This window comes from Pongo abelii, chromosome X, assembly GCF_028885655.2.
Source record: "Pongo abelii isolate AG06213 chromosome X, NHGRI_mPonAbe1-v2.0_pri, whole genome shotgun sequence".
Classification (NCBI taxonomy): Eukaryota; Metazoa; Chordata; class Mammalia; order Primates; family Hominidae; genus Pongo; species Pongo abelii.
In genome coordinates, this window is record NC_072008.2 from 89,385,732 (window position 1) to 89,401,468 (window position 15,737).

Genomic DNA, 15,737 nt, shown 5'->3' on the forward strand with positions numbered 1-15,737 from the left:
GACAAAGTAGTTAAGTTTATGATGACCTGGGCTGGGGCAATGAGAGTGGAAATGGGAAGAAAGCAAAACATTAACCACCTACACAGGTCTCTCCAACCTGCAAATAATAAAAACAAAAGACTGTTCATACAATGGAAAACAGTAATGGAAACAGTATGTAGTCAAAGACCCAATCAGTATTAACACTGTAATCCAAGGCCTACAACAATGTCACTTTTAGGGTAGAATTTTGAGGAAATTGCCTGTTTTCCTTGCAGCATAAGCAATAAATTATATACTCTGTATCATTTCAAAATACTTTCAATTTTTCATCAAACAATTCTTTTTTTACATTATTTCAATAACATCTATGTTGATGTTACTGCTTCCATCTCCTGTGGAGCTCAGCACTTTCTCTTCACACTGATGTCCTTTATTATAAGAGTATTTTATTTACTGTCATTATTTCAACTCCTTTCTTTAATTTAATTTAATATGACATGTTTTATGAGCCCCAGGGTATCAACACAGGTTAACAATAAATTTAACTTTCTTTCTTTATATCAGCTTTTTTATATAAATAATTGAACTTTATTTCTCATTCAAATTCCTCTTGTTCTGGTTGGCAAAAACTTAATCTCAGTTAATTCTGTATGTTTTTCTTAATTCAGGAGTCCACCCACCCCATTGCTTCCTTCAACCCAGAATTACATCTTATTTCTGGGAAAGGGGATACATTAAGTCACAGCATTACAGGGAGAATGGCAGTATCTGGTCTTCTGTCACCATTGAAAGCCATTAACATATGTTATAATGTACACCCACCCATCAGGTTCTCTGTCTATCCACATAGGTCACAGCTACATCATCCCTCACTTCATCAGGGCCTCTTCAAATCTACTGGTTTCAGTTACTCTGTACTCCTCTCAGAAAAAATCTTTGGCTACTCACCCATTCTACTCTGAGGCCACTGATAAATTTCTGAGGTCATCTCAAGCGCTGTCTATCTAGATGTGAAATTCAAGGTAGTTCTCATCTAGTATTATTTCTATGATAATGCTGCATTTTAAAAAAACCCACAATCGAAGTAGCATATACCAAGTAACGGCTATTTTTCTTTCTCACAGATCTGTGGATAAGCTTTAGGTATCTCCTGTTTAGGGTTCGCGGTCAGGTTTAAGTATTTCCTCAGATATAATCTAGTGGCATAGGAAGGTATACTCCATCTACTCTACTTGGAGGCTATATAAAGTCACATGACAAATGATATGGGAGATAGTTTTTAAAGGGGAGGTAATATTTAAAGTAGTAACAACAACCAATCTACCATGATTTGCACTATTGGGTGTTATCTTTTATTTCCTCTCACATGCAAATTATACTCATTTTCTTCCCAACACATCATAGACGTCTAATTTAATCATGGCATTGGCTAAACTCAGGATCTCTTGATCTGTGTCAGGTGGCTACTCTGGCTACTCTTTTTTTTTTACTTTATACACATTTTATATGATTATAAACTGTTTCTTTTTCTTAGTTAACATATTCTAATTGTACAATTTTATGGGGTAAAATTTGGTGTTTCAATACATGTATATGTTGTAATATGATCAAATCAGAATTGTTAACACCAGCACCTTATGCATTCATCATTTTTTTGTGGTGAGAATATTCAAAGGCCTCTCTTGTGGCTATTATGTCATATAATGTCTTACTGTTAATTATAGTCACCCTCCTGTGCAAAAAATTAAGAAAGTTGGTATTATAGAAATGGAGAATGGAATAGGAAACTGTTTTTAAACAATAAAATTTAAAGGTCAATTTTCAAAAGAAAAAAGCAAGGTAAAACATTTGCAAAATGAATGTAAATGTATATTTACAGATTTGCTAAGAGGGTAGATCTTATGTTTAGAGTTTTTACCACACAGTCATGTGCATGAGTGCACCCGCGCACACACACACACACACACACACACATACACACACACACACACACAGAGAGAGAGAGAAAATTAAAAAAATACAAAAAGCTGTAGGAGATTTTGTTGTCTTTTACATGTTCTGTGTTAAGATATAATACTTTTACAGTAAGAAAATAAAACCAAACAATTTTTTAAAAACATTAAACATCATACAAATAATGAAGGAAAGTAAGTATTTACTATTAGCAGTTATCAGGCTTTTTTGGTTCTTTTGTTTTTAAATTTTTTATTTCCATAGGTTATTGGGAAACAGGTGGTATTTGGTTACATGAATAAGTGCTTTAGTGGTGATTTGTAAGATTTTCGTTCACCCGTCACCCGAGCAGTATACGTTGCACCCAACTTGTAGTCTTTTACTCCTCACCCCCTTCCAATCCTTTCCCCCTGAGTCCCCAAAGTCCATTATGTCATTCTTATACCTATGCATTCTCATAGCTTAGCTCCCACTTATGAGTGAGAACATTCGATATTTGGTTTTTCATTCCTGAGTTACTTGACTTAGAATAATAGTCTCCAATGTCGTCCAGGTCGCTGTGAATGCCATTAATTCATCCATGTTTATGGCTGAGTAGTATTCCATTATATATATATACCACAGTTTCTTCATCCACTCGTTGATTAATGGGCACTTGGGTTGGTTCCACATTTTTGCAATTGTGAATCGTGTTGCTATAAACATGTGTGTGCAAATATCATTTTGTATAATGACTTCTTTTCCTCTGGGTAGATACACAGTAGTGGGATTGCTGGATCAAATGGTAGTTCTACTTTCAGTTCTTTAAGGAATCTCCACACTGTTTTCCACAGTGATTGTACTAGTTTACAGTCCCACTGGCAGTGAAACAGTGATCCCTGTTCAGCATATCCACACCAACATCTATTATTTTTTGATTTTTTAATTATGGCCATTCTTGCAAGAGTGAAGTGGTATCGCCTTGTGGTTTTGATTTGCATTTCCCTGATCATTAGTGAGGTTGAGCATTTTTTCATGTTTGTTGGCCATTTGTGTATCTTCTTTAGAGAATTGTCTATTCATATCCTTAGCCCACATTTTGATGGGATTGTTTTTTCTTTGCTAATTTGTTTGAGTTTGTTGTAGATTCTGGATATTTGTCCTTTGTCAGGTGTATAGATTGCGAAGAGTGTCTCTCACTCTGTAGGTTGTCTGTTTACTCTGCTGACTGTTCCTTTTGCTGTGCAAAAGCTTTTTAGTTCAATTAAGTTCCAGCTATTTATCTTTGTTTTAATTGCTTATTTTTCATCTGCATCTCCTCTTTATTGAAGTATCTATTTAATTATTTGATTCATTTATACTGGGTTATTTGTTTTGTCATTATTGAGCTCTGAGAACTTGATTTTCATATTCTGGATGCAGATCCTTTATAATCCATGAGCTTGCAAATACTTTATCTCCATATGTGGCTTCTCTTTTTATTCTATCAACAATATCTTTTAAAGAGAAGTCATTTTTAATTTTGATAATGCCCAATTTGTCATTGCATCTTCTAACAGATAATGCTATTGGTGTCATATATGAAAATCCTTTGCATAATTCAAGGTAAGAAAAACTTTTTCTAATGTTATATTTTAGAAGTTTTATGGTTTAAGTTTACATTTATAACTATGATTTATTTCAAGTTAATTTTTGTATATGCTATAAGGTGACGGTCAAGGTTTATATTTTTTATACAAATATTCCAGAATCACTATTTATATATAAAAAAGGTATTCATCTGAGGTTCCTTTGCACCTTTGTCAAAAATCAGTTGCCTGATCAGCAAGATGACAGACTAAGTAGCTCCAGGTCTTTATTCCCCCCACAGAGGCACCAGGATAACAACTAAACATAGACAATAATACCTTTTTGAGAATTCTAGAAAACAGCTGAAAAGCTAAGGCACACAAGTTGACACAAAACTAACAAGAAATTTTAGTGAAAGGGGTAGAAAACTTTACAACTGGAAGGAAATCTCCCATGCTAGGGCCCATCTTTCAGGATGAAAACAAAAGAGTAGACCATGTATCCAATGTTCTGGTTTGTCTAGGGATTACTAGAGTGATTGCTTTTTATTTTGCCTAACACAGTGCTGAATAGATTGGAGACATAGTCTGGGAGTCATTGAAAACAGTTGCGCATCCAGCAGGTTAGGACTGCAGCTTCTCAGGCAAACACCAGAGGGAGCAAGAGATTACACCAGAAGAAGCAAGGGCAGACAGTTTAGGAAATTTGAGCCTGTTAAAAGCACATGCACAAGCACAAAAATGACACATTTTCAGAAAATATTTGAGAGTTCATAGAACCTCTAACAGGCTGATTAGCGAATGTTGTCCCCTGTACAAAGCTATACTTTCAATACTGGGAGAGATGGTGGTTTTCTAATGCCCAAATATCAACAAAAGATTATAAGGTATAAAAAAAAAAAAAAAAAAAAAAAAAAAACAGGAAAACATGGCTCAATGAAAGGAACAAAATAAAACTCAAGAAACCAACCTAAAGAAATGCAGCTCTATGAGCTACCTCACAATAAATGTAAAATAACTGTGTTAAAGATGCTTGACAAGGTAAAAGAAAACATTGAGAGAAATCTAAATAAAATCATATAAAGAATGCAAAAGCCAAAATTACAATAACCAACAAAGAGATGGAAACTATAAGTGCATGATGGTGGACTATGAGATAGTCTTTCTTTCCTCAACAAAGATAAACAATGTGGCAACTATTCATGAAGAAAAATAAATCTGAAAGTGCATAGGACCCACTTAAAAATTTTTTTTAAAGAAACTCAGCAAGTTACAAGAGAACATGTATAAAAAATTGATAAAATCAGGAAATCGATACAAAAACAAAATGAGAAACTAAACAAAGAGATTACAAATATTAATATTTTTTAAAAAGCAGAAATTTGGGGGCTGAAGGAGAAAATGGCTGAATTAAAATTGCAATATAAAGCTTTAACAGAAGACTAGATTTAGCAGAAGAAAGAATAAACAAACTCAAGGAAATGTCATTTGAAATCATTTAGTCAGAGGACAACATAAAAAGAATTGAAGGAAGTCTACAGGGTTTATGGCATACCATCAAGAGAGCAAACATTCCAATAATAATATGTTTTCCCCTTGATATCCATGTGAAATTGGCTTCAGAATGCCTCAGAGATACTGAACTCTATGGATGCTTAAGTCTCATATAAAATATTATAGTATTTGCCTATAACCTCAGCACATTGTTCCATATACTTTAAATCACCTTTAGATTACTTATAATACCTAACACTATGTAAATGTCATACAAACTTGTTGTACTGTATTTTTTTATTTTTTTATTGATGTATTGTTATTTTTCCTTTTTTTTAAATATTTTTTATCCATGATTGGCTGAATATGTTGATGCAGCACCTGCAAATATAGAGAGCTAACTGTATTTACATGAGGAGAAGAGAGATAATTTGTACCAGAAAGCTTATTTAAAGGAATAATAGCTGAAAACTTCCCAAATCTGGGACATGATGTAAATATCTAGGTATAGGAAGCTCAGAATTCTCCAATAAAATTTAACCCAAAGAAGAGTTCACTAAGACATATTATAATGAAGCTATCAAAATCCAGAGACAAATAAAGAATTCTGAAAGCACCAAGAGAATATAAGCATATCACATATAAGGGAGCACCAATATGACTATCGGAGGATTTCTCTGCAGAAACCTTGTAGGCCAAGAAATTGTAAGGATGTGCTAAAAGCAAAACAAGACTGTAAACCAAGAATACTTTGCATGGCAAAGCTGTTTTTCAAAAATTAGGGAGAAATAAAGAATTTCTCAGACAAAAACAAAACAAAACAAAACAAAAAACAGCTAAAGGATTTTATCACCACCAGTCCTCCCTTATAGGAAATGACAAAAGAAGCCATTTTCCTGCAAGAAAATAATTACTAATTAGTTCCATGAAAACATAGGAAAGTTTGTTCTCAGATGCATAATTTGCAAATATTCTCTTTCATTCTGTAGATGGACTCTTTATTTGGTTGATTATTTATTTTGCTGTGCAGAAGCTTTTCAGTTTAATTAAGTCTCATTTCTCTACTTTTGTTTTCATTGCATTTGCTTTTGAGATCTCAGCCATAAATTCTTGGCCTAGGCCAGTGTCGGGAAGAGTTTTTTCTAGGTTTTCTTCAAGAAATTTTAGTTTCCGATCTTACATTTAAGTCATTATTCCACTTTGAGTTTAATTTTGTATATGATTAGAGATAGAGATCCACTTTTATTCTTCTGCCTATGACTATCCAACATTTCAAACACCATATATTAAATAGGGTATCCTTTCTCCATTGTTTTTGCCTACTTTGTCAAAGATACATTAAGGGAAGGTGTGAGGCATTATTTCTGAGGTCTCTATTCTGTTCCAGTGATCTATGTATCTATTTTTATACCAGTAGCATGCGGGGTTTTTTTGGTGGTGGTGTTGTTGTTTTTGTTTTTGTATTTTTTTTTTTTTTTTTGAGACAGAGTCTCGCTCTGTCACCCAGGCTGGAGTGCAGTGGTGTGATCTCAGCTCACTGCAAGCTCTGCCTCCTGGGTTCACACCATTCTCCTGCCTCAGCCTCCGAGTAGCTAGGACTACATGTGCCTGCCACCACTCCCGGGTAATTTTTTTGTATTTTTAGTAGAGACGGGGTTTTACCATGTAAACCAGGATGGTCTCAATCTCCTGACCTCGTGATCTGCCCACCTCGGCCTCCCAAAGTTCTGGGATAACAGGCGTGAGCCACCACACCCAGCCGCATGCTGTTTTGGCTACTATATGCTTGTGATATAATTTGAAGTCAAATAATGTGATGCCTCTGGCTTTGTTCTTTTTGCTTAATAATGATTTGGCTATATCAGCTCTTTTTTGGTTCCATATAAATTTGAGAATAATTCTTTTCTGATTTTGTAAAAAATGACACTGGCATTTTGATAGGAATTGCATTGAATCTGTACGTTACTTTCCGCAGTTTGTTCATTTTAATCATATTGATTCTTCTAATCCATGAGCATGGGATGTTTTCCTCTCTGTTTATATGATGTATTATTTCTTTATTTGGTTTTTTATAGCTTTTCTTTTAGAGATGTTTTACCTCTTACATTAATTGTACTGTGAGGTGTTTTGGATTTTTTGCAGCTGTTGTAAATGGGACAGATTCCTTGATTTGAATCTCAGTCTGGTAGTTATTGGTGTATAGAAATGCTACTAATTTTGTATGTTGATTTTGTATCCTGAGACTTTACTTAATTCATTTATCAAATTCAGGAGTCTTGCGAGGATTCTTTAGAGTTTTCTAAGATCATATCACCCAAAACAAATCATTTCATTTTCTTTCAATTTAGATGCATCTTTTTTCTTTCTCTTGCCAAATAGTTCTGGCTAGGACTTCCAGTACTATGTTGCATAGGAGTGGTGAAAGTGGATAGCCTTTTCTTTTTTTATTATTATCATTATACTTTAAGTTTTAGGGTACATGTGCACAATGTGCAGGTTAGTTACATATGTATACATGTGCCATGCTGGTGTGCTGCACCCATTAACTCGTCATTTAGCACTAGGTATATCTCCTAATGCTATCCCTCCCCCCTCCCCCCACCCCACAACAGTCCCCAGAGTGTGATGTTCCCCTTCCTGTGTCCATGTGTTCTCATTGTTCAATTCCCGTCTATGAGTGAGAACATGCGGTGTTTGGTTTTTTGTCCTTGCGATAGTTTACTGAGAATGATGGTTTCCAATTTCATCCATGTCCCTACAAAGGACATGAACTCATCATTTTTTATGGCTGCATAGTATTCCATGGTGTATGTATGCCACATTTTCTTAATCCGGTCTATCATGTCTTGCTAGCGGTCTATCAATTTTGTTGATCCTTTCAAAAAACCAGCTCCTGGATTCATTAATTTTTTGATAATGGGAAACTTTAACACCCCACTGTCAACATTAGACAGATCAATGAGACAGAAAGTTAACAAGAATACCCAGGAATTGAACTCAGCTCTGCACCAAGTGGACCTAATAGACATCTACAGAACTCTCCACCCCAAATCAACAGAATATACATTTTTTTCAGCACCACCCCACACCTATTCCAAAATTGACCACGTAGTTGGAAGTAAAGCTCTCCTCAGCAAACGTAAAAGAACAGAAATTATAACAAACTGTCTCTTAGACCACAGTGCAATCAAACTAGAACTCAGGATTAAGAAACTCACTCAAAACCGCTCAACTACATGGAAAATTAATAACCTGCTCCTGAATGACTACTGGGTACATAATGAAATGAAGGCAGAAATAAAGATGTTCTTTGAAACCAACGAGAACAAAGACACAACATACCAGAATCCCTGGGACACATTCAAAGCAGTGTGTAGAGGGAAATTTATAGCACTAAATGCCCACAAGAGAAAGCAGGAAAGATCCAAAAGTGACACCCTAACATCACAATTAAAAGAACTAGAAAAGCAAGAGCAAACACATTCGAAAGCTAGCAGAAGGCAAGAAATAACTAAAATGAGAGCAGAACTGAAGGAAAGTGGATAGCCTTTTCTTGTTCCAATTCTTAGTGGAAATGCTTTCAACTATTCTCCATTCAGTATAATGTTGGCTGTGAGTTTTCATATACTGATTTTATTCTTATCAGGTATGTTCATTCTATGCTGACTTGTTTTGGGTATTTATTATGAAAGAATGTTAAATTATATCTGATGCTTTTCTGCATCAATTGAGATAACCATACCTTTTTTTTCAGTGCTGTTTATGTGGTAAATTATTTATTGACTTATGTATGTTGAACCATCCTTGCATGCCTGGAATAAAATCCATGAGATCATGGTATTTTATGTTTCCAACAGGTTTTTGGATTTGGTTTGCTAGAACTTGTTGATAATTTTTGCAACTATCCTCATCAGGGATATTGATCTTTAATTTTCTTTTTAGTTGTGTCCTTTACTGGTTTTGGTACCAAGGTGATATTGGCTTCATATAATGAGTGAGGGACGATGTCCTCCTCCTCAATTTTTTGGAAAATTTCAGTAGGATTGGTACAAGTTCTTTGCATGTCTGGAAGAATTCATATACTCCCAAGTACATGAAAACATGTGAATACATGTACTCATGAGTAGTGGGATTGAATCAGTAATAAAAAATCTCCCAACAAAGAAAAGCCTGGGAGTATGTTGTTGGGTGATTTTTTATTACTTGTTAAATCTCACTAGTCACTATTCATTATTAGTCTTTTCAGCATTTCTATGTATTCCTAATTTAATATAGCAGGTTGTATGTTTTCAGGAATTCATTCATTTTCTTTGTTTTCTTGTTTGTGAGTGCAGAGAATTTCATAGTAGTCTCTAATGATCTTTTGTATTTCTGTGTAATCAGTTGTCATGTCTCCTTTTTATGTTTATTTGTATATTCTCTCTTCTGTATTTTCATTAGTCTAGCTAATGTTTTATCTATTTTGTATTTTTTAATGAAACTAATTTTTGTCTATTTATATTATGTATTGTATTTTTATATCAATTTTTCTTTACTTCATTTCTGCTGTTTGTGATTTCTTTTCTTTTACTAGCTTTGGGTTTGGTTTGATTTTCTTTTTCTAATTCTTTGGAGTGCAATGTTAGAGTTATAATTTCTGGTTTTTCTCTCCTTTTAATGTAGGAATTTAATGCTATAAACTCTCCCTGTTAGCACTGTTTTTGGTGTATTTCGGAGGTTTTGGTATGTTGTGTCTATTTTTATGCTTTTCAAAACACTTTTTAATTTCCATCTTGATTTCATCATGGACACAAAGATCATTCACGGAAAGGTTTACTGTCATGTATTTCATAGTTTTTAGACTTTCTCTTGGTATTTACTTCTAGTTTTATTCCACCATACTGCAAGAAGACACTCGATGTGATTCTGATTCTTCAGAATTTATTGTCACTATTTTTTGGGAGTATCATATGGTCTATTTTGCAAAATGTTCCATGCACTAATGAGAATTATATTCTGCATTTGTTGAATAGGATGTTCTGTAAATTTGTTAGATTAAATTAAATTAAATTAAATTGATCTCGAGTCCAATTTAATCTAGTATTTCTTTGTTGATATTCTGCCTCTGTTTTTCTAGTGTGTCAGTGGGCTGTTGAAGTCCCCCACTATTAGTGTATTGCTGTCTATATCTTTTCCTAGGTCCACTAGCAATTTTATGAATCTGACTGCTCCAGTGTTGGGTACACGTATATTTAGGATTTTTGTATTTTCTTGTTGAATGGATTAATTCATCATTATATAATAACCTTGTCTTTTTTTACTGTTGTTGATATAAAGTCTGTTTTATCAGATGAAAGCATAGCTACTCCTGCTCTCTTTTGTGTTGTTATGTTTTTCACCACTTTACCATGCATCTATGAGCATCTTTACCAGTTAGATGTATTTTTTTTTCTAAAGAGAATATGGTTGAATCCTATTTTTTAGTCCATTCTGTTAGTCTATATCTTTTAATTTGGGTATTGATTTAATTTGTGTTCTAAGTTCACATTGACATGTAAGGTTTGGTTCCTGTTATGATGTTAACTGTTACCTAGTTACTTTGTAGCCTTAATTGTATAATTGTTTTATAAGATCTGTGAGTTTTATACTTTTATGTGTTTTGATGATGGTTAATATAGACTTTTCAGTTCCATGTTTAGAAGTCCCTTGAGCACTTCTTGTAGGACCAGTGTAGTGCTTTTAAATTCCCCTAGCATTTGTATGTCTGGAAAAGATTTCATTTTATGTTTTCATTTGGAAGGTTATAGTAGGATACAAAATTCATGGTTGGCTTTTTAAAAAGTCTAAAAAGATACCTCAATCTTTTCTGGATTGTAAGTTTTCTGATGCAAAATGTGCTGTTAATCTAGTGGGATTTCCTTTATTGGTAATTAGACAATTTTCCCTTGCAGTAAGTCCATCTTGCAATGTATCTTACTCAAGTTCTCTGAAGTTCTTGATTTTTTTCCCTTCATTTTTGTTTCAGTTAATTTGAAAAACCTGTCTTCAAGCACTCCAAGATTCTTTCACTTGATCTATTGTTAAGACTTGCACCTGTATTTTGCAATTCCTTTAATCTTTTTTTATTTCCAGAAGTGTTATTTTTTAAATAAATATCTATCTCAGTAAATTTTCCATTTAAATTCTGATTTTTTTATTTGTTTGTGTTGGTCTGGGACTTCTTAATATTCAATGTCTCAAATTCTTTATTTGGTATTTCAAAGATTTTATTATGGCTAGAATCCATTGTTACAGAGACAGTGTGATTCTTTGTCAGTGTTTTAACACTGGTTTCTGTACTTCCAGAATGGCTTAACTTATTTATCCTCATCTTGATCAACTATCTCTTCTTATATTGTTGAATTTACTTGCATTTGGTCTTGTTTTTTTCTCCTTGAGAATGTGACTCTAACATACATTGCATAGGGTCATTCGGCTCTGGTTCTGGGTGTTTTCAGAGGCAAAAACTCTCTCTGAGTTTCTTGATTAAAGAAGCATATATTTGGTGGCTGTCTCAATGGCTGCTTATAGTAGCAATACACCAAGTATAGGAGCAGCCCCACAGTCTCCTGCAAGGTCAGGATGGTTAGTGGTCTCAGGAAGCTTATCTCATTCCCCAGTACTTTGTATTTGTGTCAGCAGATTTTTTGTTAGGATATGTAGTTCAACCTCCAGGCCAGTAGGTGGGGATTACAGGTAAGACCCAGTTGTGGCAGAAGCAAATGTGTATGTGCTTGATCTTTGTTTACCAGTAGAAGCTCTCTGTTGCTTTATGCTATAGGCTAGTTTGTGAAATGCAAAGTGGCGTGAGCTCCCTGCTCACCTCCTGAGGGGTACATAAATCTGGGTGGAGTTGCACTGCCAAGTCGGCCCTTGGATACCTAAATTGTAAGCAAAAGCACCTGCTGTTAAGGGGGTAGTGCAAGGATATCCTGGTGAAATGCACCTAGGTCTCCACAGCTGATGGAGGCAGCTGCAATAGCACCACTCTTTGGTCAGGCTGGAAAGCAATATGCTTCCCTATTATGCCCCGTCCCAGCATTCAGGACACTCAGATTGGACAGCCACCATTGTCTATCTCCAGGCTGCAATGTATCCAAGAGCCATGAAAGATGCCTGCTCCACAGCTCATCAACATAATGTCTTTGACATGGTACATCCTTCCTCAGCCTAAAACAAACAGCTTTGTGGCTCTTCTGTTCTCCACTGCAGGAACATTGCTGCTCAAAAAAGAGAGGAATAGAGCTACACTTTTCATGCAAGATCTGGCCTAGTGGATACACTGCCAATGTGGACACAGCTGCCCCTAATAGCCTTATTGTAGCCATCCTCTGATGTGTCTATGCCAACCTCCTGCAGAAGCAACCACAGCTGTGTCTGCGGCAGTGTGGGGGGAGGTGAAGTCCCTCTTTCTATGTATGTCCATGCCTGAGCACTGAGGCCACCTGGCTGCTGAGATGAAACCATGCTCCTCTCTTGCAAAGCAGAGTATAGTTCCCAGGTCTCTGCAGAAAGTGGTGCAATCACTGTCAATCTGCTAGAGGGGTACTCTTGGGCACAGAAACCTATATGCTCTGATCTCCTTTTTTCCTAGAGGGTGCCCCCTTGGTGAACTGTACTATTCATTCCCGTAGGATCAGCACTCCCCAAGGGCTAGACTACTGAGAACTTTGAAGCTCCCCTGGGTCCAGCCAACCACTGGGGTTGCTGCAACCCAAGAAAGTCTTGGGGAATGTCTGCAGGGGCTCCGATGATGTGAAAACACAAGGACTGATGTTCCCCAGGCAGGACACTGTCCCACAATAGATGCACCACAAGTATGGCACCAACCAATGCAGCTCAGGTCTCCTGGGAGAATGAATGATTGTTGTGTAATCTGGTAGTCCTGTGTAATGCCCTCAGGAAGTTCCCAAATTACCATAGACACTAGTGCCCAAATTTGGGAGGGCAGAAGAGCTCTGTTACAGTCCAGATACTGGTGTTCTGCTGCAGGTGTAAAGGGAGCAAATACCTACCCTTTCGACAAAATACCAAGTCCCTTGAGGCTACTAGCTGATTTCTGCCAATCTCTGTTTTCTTCTTTTTCTGTGCCCTAGCTTCTTCTCATGTGTTTTTCACACCTTTCCCTTGATATTCTATTCAAGGTGTAATTATTCACCTGCAACTTTGCGGTTCTTCTTTCTGAGAGCTGGCATTTGGCATCTCTAGGCAGCCATCTTGAAACAAAGGATTAAGACATATATTTATCATGAGGAATTATGTCATGTAATTATCAAGGATAAAAAGTCCCTCAGTCTAGCATCTGCAAGCTAGATACACAGTAATGTTCACAATGTAATTTAGTCTGGATCTGAATGCCTGAAAACCAGGGGAATTGATAGTGTAAACCCTATCCTGAGTGCAGAAGATGAGATATTCCAGTTCAGTTAGGCAGAAAATAAGGGAGGTAAATTCTTTCTTACTTTTGCCTTTTGTTCTATTCAGGCCCTCAACAGATGAGATGATGCCAACCCACATGAGAAAAGCAAACTACTTTACTGAGTTCATCAACTCAAATGCTAACTTTATTCAGAAATAACCTCACAGACACAAACAGAAACAATGTTTAGTCTGGGCACACCAAGGTCCCCTCAAATTGACACATAAAATTAATCATCACATACATAAAATATCCTATTGTATGATTATATTTACATAAAAATTCAGAATTGGCAAATTCATAGAGACAGAAAGTAGACTGTCATTGCCACAGTAGAAGGTAGAAAGTATTGGGGATTAATGTTAATGAGTAAAGATTTTTTGAGAGGGAGATTCAAATATTCTAGAATTATATAGGGTTAATGCTCACAAACTCTATGAATAGACCAAATTACCACTGAGCTTTATACTTTTTTTTCCTGTTTTCACTTTTTTTATATTTTCAGTTTACTTTTAAGTTCTGGGAGGCATGTGCAGAACGTGCAGATTTGTTACATAGGTAAACATGTGCCATGGTGTTTTGCTGCACCTATCAACCTGTCATCTAGGTTTTAAGTCCCACATGCATTAGGTATTTGTCCTAATTCTCTCCCTCCCCTTGCCCTCAACCCCCTAACAGGCCCTGGTGTGTGATGATCCCCTCCCAGTGTCCATGTGTTCTCATTGTTCAACTCCCACTTGTGAGTGAGAACATGCAGTGTTTAGTTTTCTGTTCCTACATTACTTTGCAGAGAATGATGGTTTCCGGCTTCATCCATGTCCATGCAAAGGACATAAACTCATTATTTTTTATGGCTGCATAGTATTCCATGGTGTATATGTGCCACATCTTTTTTTTTTTTTTTGAAACAACAGAAGCAGTTTATTACTTACAGATCCTGCATGCCTCACAGGGCCAGCGGTAAGGGGAAAGCCTGTATTGCGAGCTATGGCATTTCCCAAGCAGATTTCCTGCAGAGAGTTCTCACTGGTGCATTTAGAGCGAGCCAGTATGTCTGTGTGGCCCACATAGGCTGTGGGGTCAGTGTATCTAGCTGTTCCTTAGGGAGGCAGTATCCTGGAGGTGGCTGTACAAGGCAGTTGTCTGGATCTATCATATTAAGAACTGGGAGGAGGTGGATAACTGCAAACTGTGTCAAGGGTGACTAAGCCTGCTTATTAGTTGGTTCATGGCGCATTTAGAGGTCACAATCAAGATCTTCATCGACAAAGTGTCATTAATTTCACTCTGGAGCCTCCATTCTCCTGTACCCAGCACGTAGTGTTCACAGCATGCCTCAGCATACATTATCTTGTTTGATTCTCACAACAGTCCTTCTAGAGCCCCAGATCCCCTTGAAAGAGCAGGAGATAGTTTGAACACTGACTTGACCAAGCCAACCAGCACCACAGGACAGATGACACGATCCTCTGACACTGCCCATCTGCCCATCAGTGCAAGAAAGAATTTGAGGTGGTTTTCACTGAGGCAAAGTCAGATCTAGGCAACATTGACTGAGCCCAGGGCTCCGTGGAATATTAAACAGCTCTTAAAAGGAATGAAACAGCCAAGACCTATTGTCTTCTAATGGACCTCAGTATTTTGTGCAGAACTGGATTAATCATGATCTTTTGTTCATAAACACTGTCTCATCATTGGTCTATGTGCCACATTTTCTTTATCCAGTCTATCATTGATGGGCAGTTGGGTTGGTTCCAGTCTTTGCTATTGTAAATAGTGCTGCAATAAACATACGTGTGCATGTGTCTTTATAGTAGAATGATTTATAATCTTTTGGGTACATACTCAGCAATGGGATTGCTGGATCAAATGGAATTTCGGGTTCTAGATCCTTGAGGAATTGCCATACTGTCTTCCACAATGGGTGAACTAATTTACACTCCCACCAACACTATAAAAGCACTTCTATTTCTCCACAGCCTCGCCAGCATGTGTTATTTCCAGACTTTTTAATAATCACCATTCTAACTGACATGAGATGGTATCTCATTGTGGTTTTGATTTGAATTTCTCTAATGACCTGTGATGATGAGCTTTTCTTCATATGTTTTTTTGCCGCATAAATGCCTTCCCTTATGAAGTGTCTTTTCATATTTTTCACCCACTTTTTGAGGAAGTTGTTTTTTTTCCCCCTGTAAATTTTAACTTTGTCTAAGCTCCTTGTAGATTCTGGATATTAGACATTTGTCAGATGGGTAGGTGGCAAAAATTTTCTCCCATTCTGTAGGTTGCCTGTTCACTCTGATGATAGTTTCTTTTGCTGT

General features: G+C 36.4%; 1 non-coding gene across 1 annotated transcript; it reads right to left on the minus strand.

Moving 5' to 3' along the window:
* Nucleotides 1-15,038: 15,038 nt before the first annotated feature.
* On the minus strand, nt 15,039-15,115 carry LOC112131183 (small nucleolar RNA SNORD112). Its single transcript, XR_002913318.1, has one exon. It is a non-coding gene; the product is annotated as a small nucleolar RNA SNORD112 (small nucleolar RNA).
* Nucleotides 15,116-15,737: the final 622 nt, after the last annotated feature.